Source organism: Lutra lutra, chromosome 3 (assembly GCF_902655055.1).
Source record: "Lutra lutra chromosome 3, mLutLut1.2, whole genome shotgun sequence".
NCBI classification, from domain to species: domain Eukaryota; kingdom Metazoa; phylum Chordata; class Mammalia; order Carnivora; family Mustelidae; genus Lutra; species Lutra lutra.
The window spans coordinates 16,177,575-16,185,801 of NC_062280.1; the positions used below are offsets into that span (position 1 = coordinate 16,177,575).

At 41.9% G+C, this 8,227-nt stretch overlaps 1 long non-coding RNA gene across 1 annotated transcript; it reads left to right on the forward strand.

The window, feature by feature from the left end:
- The first annotated feature begins 399 nt into the window (after window positions 1–399).
- Window positions 400–6,132, forward strand: LOC125096182 (uncharacterized). The gene is made up of 3 exons (XR_007126095.1): window positions 400–759; window positions 3,615–3,682; window positions 6,026–6,132. It is a non-coding gene; the product is annotated as an uncharacterized LOC125096182 (long non-coding RNA).
- The last annotated feature ends 2,095 nt before the right edge of the window (window positions 6,133–8,227 follow it).

The following is an 8,227-nucleotide window of genomic DNA, read 5'->3' on the forward strand; positions in this document are numbered from 1 at the left end:
GTGGGACAGACAGGGAACATGAAGGCATGGAGAGGTTAAATGTAGGAAGACAGGAATGATGGGGGCTAGACTGAACAGGAAAGAACACAGCCTATCTAAAAGAAGCAAAGGTTCTCATCCAGATTCTTATGTGAATTCTTGGTTTTGAATTTGGGCAAAAAAAAAAAAAAAAAGAAAAGAAATCTAAATTACACTTTTTAAATTACACACTATGAATCAAATAAAGCATATGATAAGCAAAATTTCACCCACAGGCTACCAATTTGCACCCTCTGCTGAAAAGGTTTGGGTTATTAAGGCACGCCCCACCCGACTGATGATTTCCTGTTAGGGGCCACTTCCTGTTAGGAGCGGAAGCTGGAGCTTTCGATGCCTGCCATTAGGTTAATGATTGAAGGGTTCCCAGGCTGGGAGTATGCAGTGTTCAGTTTGAATTTTTGAAAGAAAGGGTTGAGAGTACATGAGGCTTATCTTGATGAACTAATAATCCTTCTATAACAATACCCGTCTAACTGATTTAAAGGACATATGTTAGTAATGATTACAACTTCCTTTTAAACACAGGAGAATTGAAACATATTTGTAAGTCAATGACAGCACCCTGTTACAGGTAGCTGGGCACTAAGTTGTATTGTGATGAATTTATATCTCATCTAATGAACTTCGTTAAGTGTGAGCCTCAGCTCCAAGCTCTTTCTCAGAATACACGTAGTCCTGCTTCCTGTTTGCGGAACTTGGAATAGGGCGGAGTGGTCTTAGGTAAGTGGCTTAACTTCTCTGTGCCCCAGTTTCCTCATCAGAAAAATGAGGATAATAATGGCATCTTCCTCCTAGAGTTGCTAGGGGGACTCCATGAGTCCAAAACTGCTTAGAATCCTGACAGGCACAAACTAAGTGTTCAAAGTATTTTAGTTTCTTATTTCTTCCTTATTCAGTCAGATGCTCCTATGTTGTCATTCTTCTCTAGAGACAAAACACTTGAATTTTTTCCCAACAAACTCGGTCCTTGACAACAATTCTTTGAGCATTTTGCAAAGTCTTCCAAAACAGGAGACTAGGTACCCACTATCATAAAATCTCACCACGATGGTCTCTCCTCGGTTGGGGTTTTCATTACCATGTCACATGATTCTTCTCAGGACTTCTGAGAGAACCCAAAGCCTGCTCTTTTTTCTTAGTGGGAGACTCCCCTCTCACACCCTGCTCCTCTGCAGATGCTTTAAAATGAACTTGAACACCATAAACCAATCAGTTAACAAAGTAAACAATAATTTCTTCACAGGAGACTCCTGAGGGATCTGTGGTATTTTGATGATCTGCAGCCATGGAAACAGCAGATGAAGTGTTTGGGTCATTGGAATGCTTTTAACTCATGCTTCCTGTAGCAGAGACTACTAATTGCTTCTTATAGCCTTTCTCCCCTTCTCTTTTAGAAATTTTAGCTAAGCACACTGCCGCCCTACTAAACATTTCTCTTGAACTTAATGTTGCTATGTGAAGGTTTTGGCCAAAGAGATGTGGGCAGGAAGGCTGCGAGCCTTCCAGGGGCTCTTCTTAAAGGGAGAGTACCACCAATCCTTCCTTCAACCTTTTCTCTATCATGGTGTCTTGAATGTGGATATAATGGCTGGAACTCCAGCAGCTATTTTAGACTTTGAGGTTTAAGACAATAGTTCTCCAAGGGTAAAATGAGGACACATAGCCTCCCCAAAACCCTTGTTCAAGAGATTCACAGATATCAGTCTCCTTTTCCAATCATATGTCGGTGTAAAGCCTAGGACTTCTCTCTGAGACTTCAACCGAAACAATACATTGCAATAGACTGCATTCAGTAGCAGATACATGCTTCAAATGAGCCAGACAGGGATTTTTAAATGTGTAAAACAGTGGTACTCTTCTCACTAAAACTTTTTTTTTGTTTTAGAAAATATCATTATTTTTCATAAATCTGTGTTATTAATGTTTACATGCAATGGGCTTATTGTCACTTTAAAATGGATTAAATAAGTGTGCAAACTAATTCTGTTTTCATTTCTAATATGCTAACCCCCATAAAGAAAAGTCTTTGCGGGGGCTTAATAATTTTTAAGAGCATAAAGTGGTTCTATAAACCAAAACCTTGAAAACTCGGCTAGTCCTGCTAGGTAGGACTAGTCCTTCTAGGTAGAAAGATGAGCTACAAAAAGCCTGACTTCAAGCCCACCTCTTTTAATTTGAGCAAAAATTAAACTTCCATTGTGCATAAGTCATTATCACTGGAAGAATTTATTATATTCAGCCAAACTAATTTTTAACAGATACATTCATGCTTTGTTATTTCATTTGAGACCATGGCTAAGCATACAGAAAAGCAATTAAAAACCAAAGATGTTTTGAGAATCTCCCTTGACTGAGAACCCTGGGTTAAATTAAGATAGCACGAAGCATGTGATCATGGCCTTTTTATACCTGAAATGTCACAAATGTCTAGTCGCAGATTCTGCAGAAGCTCTGCATTTAGTTAGTCCTTCCTAACCCCTCACCTAGTTTTAAGCAGCTTCAGCAGCCAGGATAGTGGAGGCAGGGGAGAGGCGGGTGGATTTTTGGATGTCAAAGACCAGGTTCCATCCCATGGCTGTCCCAGTGCCTTTGGCTAAGGGATAGCTGGCGTGAAGCAGAGGTAGTGCCCCTGGAAAAGCTGCCCTCAGTCTCCAAGGCTTCTCTGTGTTTCCTGCCTTCCTAAAAGGCCTCCAGGAACCCCAGCAGCTGGTTACTACCAGGAAGTAAAGGACACAGATCCTAGGGCCCTGGGAAAGAGGTTAAGCAAGGACGGGAGAGGCTCTTCATTCTGAGCATAAGCCTAAGGAGAATTGGGGAAAAGGAACAGCAAAAGCTTCCTGTAAAATGAAACCCATTTTCTGCACCAAAAGGGAGAGACTCTGGTGTGCCATAGAAAGGACATATAATTCTCTTTTATAACAGAAGCCCCAGCAAATGGGTTGGACTTGTTACAATTCACAGAGCTGAAACCCATCATTTCTAAAATTCAATTTGCTGCTAGAATTTAAGCCTGATTTTGTTGAGCACTCAATAGAGGCAAAGCAAGATTTTTTTTTCCATATATTTGCAAGCCTATTTTAAGTAATACATTTAAAATCATAACTCTCTTGAGAATAATATGCCAAATTTGCTTTCTTTTAAAACCCATCTGAAAATACATCAAATCACTGAATTTTTGTCCAGTCTAGATTTCCTTTCCTTTCTTTACTTTGCTGTGAATCCTTATCTGTTCTGTTCACCACTATACCTCCAGCACCTGTAATAGTATTGTGCTGGGACAGGGCTGGAAATTCTGTCCAATGATCTGCTTGCTATCGTCAAAAGAAGTCCTCATGATTCTGCAAGAGATGTTTTCACAAAACATCCTTCCAACAGTCTAGTGTCCATAAGCAAATTATTTGAAAGAGATTATTTAAATTTTGCATAGACAGGAATTAAATATTCAAGTGTAATAAGTTTACTTGGTTAAGAGATTTTTTTTCAGATGATACAGTAACAAAAAAATATCATGAGAATACATGTTTTAAAATGCACGTTTTAAAAATGTATTTAAATGATCAGTTGCCTTTATGTAGAAAGAAGCTGCTTTGTTCCAGTTGAAATGGAGCCATCACGCAACGGCTGTGAAAGGCATCGCGGAGGGGTCGGTGAAGATCTCTGCCAGAGGGACCAGTCCTTGTCTGAGTTAGATGCATCCCACTGGTGTGCTCAGAGCCCCAAAACTGGGGGGCTCACTCCCTCATTTGTCTCCAACATCTGAGCTGACCCTCAGAGGATGATGTCTGCTCTATTGGGCTGTATTCATTGCTAAACATGCATTCTCTCAACAGGTCCCTGGAGTGTCTAGGACTTAGAGCAGTGACTGTGTGTGTGTGTGTGTTGTGTGTGTGTGTGTGCTCGCGCACACACACAGGTGTGCTGTGTCATGCAGTAGACTGTAGAATCAGGGATCCCAGGTTCAATAGGGGTGAGCCATGACTCAGTCATGTTCTGTGGAAAGAACTTAAAATAAGTGCCAGTGGGCTCTCAATTGTTGAATGAGAGATTGGAAAGGCCATAGTAATAACATTTGCAATCTGAAAAAAAACCTCAGATGTTACCTTTTATAAATGAGGAAATGGAGGCTTGCAGAGTTTGGACGACCTGCCCAGTGTCACACCACAAATTGGGACAGAGACAACCTAGAGCCTGATTCTCATGGCTCTTAGCCACTGCCCATTTCCCTGGGCTGCCCACCAAAGTGAGCCAGTAAACGATAAAACAAAACGGGGGGGGGAGGGGGCGCCTGGGTGACTCAGTTGGGGTTAAGTGTCCAACCCTGGATTTCCGCTCAGGTCATGATCTCAGGTTGTTAGAACCATCGAGCCCCACTTCGGCTCTGCGCTGGGGATGGAGCCTGCTTAAGATTCTCCCTCTCCCTCTCCCTCTGCCCCACCCCCCTTGCCCACATGTGCACACATGTGCCCTCTCTCTAAAACAGAATAGAACAAGACTGGGAAGGCACTTTGAATACTTTCTGTGTCCTGATAGCATTTATTATCATTTATTAAAATCATGTTTCTCTATTCCCTCCCCTAAATTGTGAGCTCCTTAAAATAGGAATTTGGTTGTGGTTTGTCTGTTTGTTTCCCCTGTGCCTAGCCCAGTGCCTTACACATAGGGGGCACTTAATAACTTGGGAAGAAAATTCATATTTACTTTGAGTTTGTCCTGACCATTCTTATATTAAGCTATTAAGTGGCTATACTGGGAAGATAGACAGATGACCCTTGGACAATGTGGGTGTTAGAGGTGCCAACCCCATGCAGTCAAAAGTCTGTGCACAACTTCCACTGCCTCAAAAACTTAACTACTCACAGCTCACTTTTGACAGGAAGCCTTATCAATAATATAAACAGTAGATTAACACATATTTTGTATATGTATTATTTACTTATCCTTATAATAAAGGAAACTAGAGTAAAAGAAAATGTTATTAAGAACACCATTAGGAAAAAAAAGAACATCATAAGGAAGGGAAAATACATTTATAGTACTGTACTGTATTTATCAAAAACATGAACGTATATAGGGACTTAGGCAGTTCAAACCTTGTTCATCAAGAGTCAACTCTGTTGGTTGGGGTCCCTCCAAGGAAAACGGAAATGGCTCTGTATCTTTCCTGGGGGGTGTATAATATAAGAAATCGCTGCACAGTAGGGAAGACAAGCTGGGGGTGGTGAGGTTATTATTGGAGAATATTGGTGGCAGAAATCAGGAGGTGCTGTTAACAGAAGTGTTTCAAGGGAAATGGTGCTGCTGGTATCCTGGAGGAATGGTCCTCCGGGAGCTGGAGGCCCCACAGGCAGCAAAAAGAGGAAGCAGAAAAGACTCTGGCTTTTCCCTCCTGCGACCACCCTCTTGCCAGTAAAGGGAGCAGGGAAGAGGTAATGACCTCTGGAAGTCCTGCCGGCTACCCTTGTGTGCTCAGCTCATCATCTGTCCCCAACACAATGGAAGTCCTTCAAGACCACCCACTTCCCTCTGTGCATATTCAACATTCACCAAGCAGCCCTCCTACCTCAAACTTAATTCTGTTTGCCATGTTGTTATTTCAGCCAAAGAGTGAAGAACTTTTTTTTCTTTTCTTTTGTCTTCTTCTTCTTCTTCATCTTCTTTTAAATAACTGCTCAACTGATCAACAAGGTTAAGGGAAAAAGTCAATCAAAACAACTGAATGTTGTTAGTTCAGGGGTTTCACTTTTTTTTTTTTAACATTTATTTGTTTTTGTTTTTGTTTTTTTTGTAAATTAAGACTGAGGGACCTAAAACTCTTTGACTGATACAACAAATAAAGCACATATTTCAGAGTGACCTTGAAGAATGTAGGTGTCAATGAGCGAGGGTCAGCCTCCCAGCAGGGGTCCTAGAATTGCTTGGATTATTTTACAAGGTCCACAGGAGGGTCCTCTTTTACAACTAGATGTTTCTTTCCCCTTTCTTTTAGAAAAAGATAGAAGTAAATTCTAGCCCAGAGAAAGATATCGTGGCTTAGAATTAGGTTAAAAAAAAGAAGAAAAAAGAAAGGAAAAAAGAAATAAAAGGAGAGAGATCTAAAACTTCTTCTTGCTGAGAACCTACCTCCTGCTGTCTCTGGCAGTCCTAACCTCATCTGTGAGCATAAGCTTCCAGAAAGCCCAGAAAGAACTCTCTTTACTGCTCAACTCTCAGATATGTGCACAGTTAAATTTGTTGATCTCAATGGTTGCGGCTGAAGCTGACAGGTATCGACATTTAGAAAAATGCTGCAAGCCAGATAAAATTGACATTAAACCAGAGCAGCTCTGGGAGCCAAAGTTTCCCCTGCTCCTGAGTATGGCCTGCAAACACACCACACAGATGCACAGTAGATGCTATCAGGGTATAACCCTGCTGTTCTCATGTATGATACCGAGAGTGGGGTTAGAAGGAGATGAGGCATAGTTTTAGAAGATGGGTGCAGAAGTACATAGGGTGAAGTGATCATGATGTTTGCAAGTCACTTTCAAGTGATTCAGCAAAAGAATTATAGATGTGTATGTGTGTATGCGTATACACATATAGACATAGAGGATTAAACATAATAATACGGAAAAAGTTCATAATTATTAAAGCTAGGTGGTGAGTATAAGGATGTTCTGGTTTTTTTTTTTTTTTCAAAGATTTCATGTTTGAATTTTTTCATAATAAAACTCAGAGGAGGGGCGCTTGGGTGGCTCAGTGGTTAAGCCTCTGCCTTCGGCTCAGGTCGTGGTCCCAGGGTCCTGGGATCGAGCCCCACATCAGGCTCTCTGCTCAGCGGGGAGCCTGCTTCCTCCTCTCTCTCTGCCTGCCTCTCTGCCTACTTGTGATCTCTGTCTGTCAAATAAATAAATCTTTAAAAAAAAAAAAAAACTCAGAGGAAACCAACTGTTATCCATTTGGCAATTAGAGTTTTTTTTTAAGATTTTATTTATTTATTTGACATATAGAGATCACAAGTAGACAGAGAAGCAGGCAGAGAGAGAAGAGGAAGCAGGCTCCCTGCTGAGCAGAGAACCCGATGTGGGGCTCGATCCCAGAACCCTGGGATCATGACCTGAGTCGAAGGCAGAGGTTTTAACCCACTGAGCCACCCAGGCGCCCCAGCAATTAGAGTTTTTATCATCAATCACAAACACAGAATTGTTTTAGTATGAAAAGTCGTATCTCTCGGGATGCCTGGGTGGCGCAGTCTGTTAAGCATCTGCCTTCAGCTTAGGTCATGATCGCAGGGTCCTGGGATCAAGTCCCTCATTGGGCTCCTTGCTCAGTGGGGAGCCTGCTTCTCCCTCTGCCTGCTGCTTCCCCTGCTTGTGCTCTCTCTTTCTCTCTGACAAATAAATAAAATCTTTAACAAAAAAAAAAGTCATATTTCTTGAGTTCACAAACTTGACCAAATTAACCAGAATCTAAGTGAGGTAAAAAGAATTGACTTTCTTGAGGCACCTGGGTGGCTCAGTGGGTTAAGCCTATGCCTTCAGCTCAGGTCATGATCTCAGTGTCCTGAGATCCAGTCCCGCATCGGGCTCTCTGCTCAACAGGGAGCCTGCTTCCTCCTCTCTCTCTCTCTCTGTGTGTGCCTCTCTGCCTACTTGTGATCTCTCTCTGTCAAATAAATAAATAATCTTAAAAAAAAAAAAAAGGAATTGACTTTCTAAACCTGGCGAACTTGAATAATCAACCCTTGATGAGAGATCACCACAATTAGCAAAATCCTGTGACATTCCATCTACTCTAACATGAAGTTCTGTTACAATGGTTTAAGTCGAGGGCTGGATTCTCAGCTGTTCATCCAGCCCGTGAGCACCTGCTGGAGGCCCTCGGATTGGGGAAGAGGCACAGTGTCCTCTCCAGAAGCTTCCAGATCACAGAGGAGATGAACTTAGGAATAAATGTGAGCAGTGAAGGATGGCCAGTGCAATGACTCAGTGGGGTGCAAGGATGAGAGCGAAACGAAGGCTGCAGTGATCCAGTGATCACTTCCCTTGAGGATCAATGAAGAGCCAGCAGGACAAATCTAACCAAAGAGGTAAAGGATCTGTGCTCAAGGAACTACAGAACACTCATGAATGAAATTGAAGAAGACACAAAAAGATGGAAGACCATTCCATGCTCTTGGATCGGTAGAATAAACATTGTTAAAATGTCT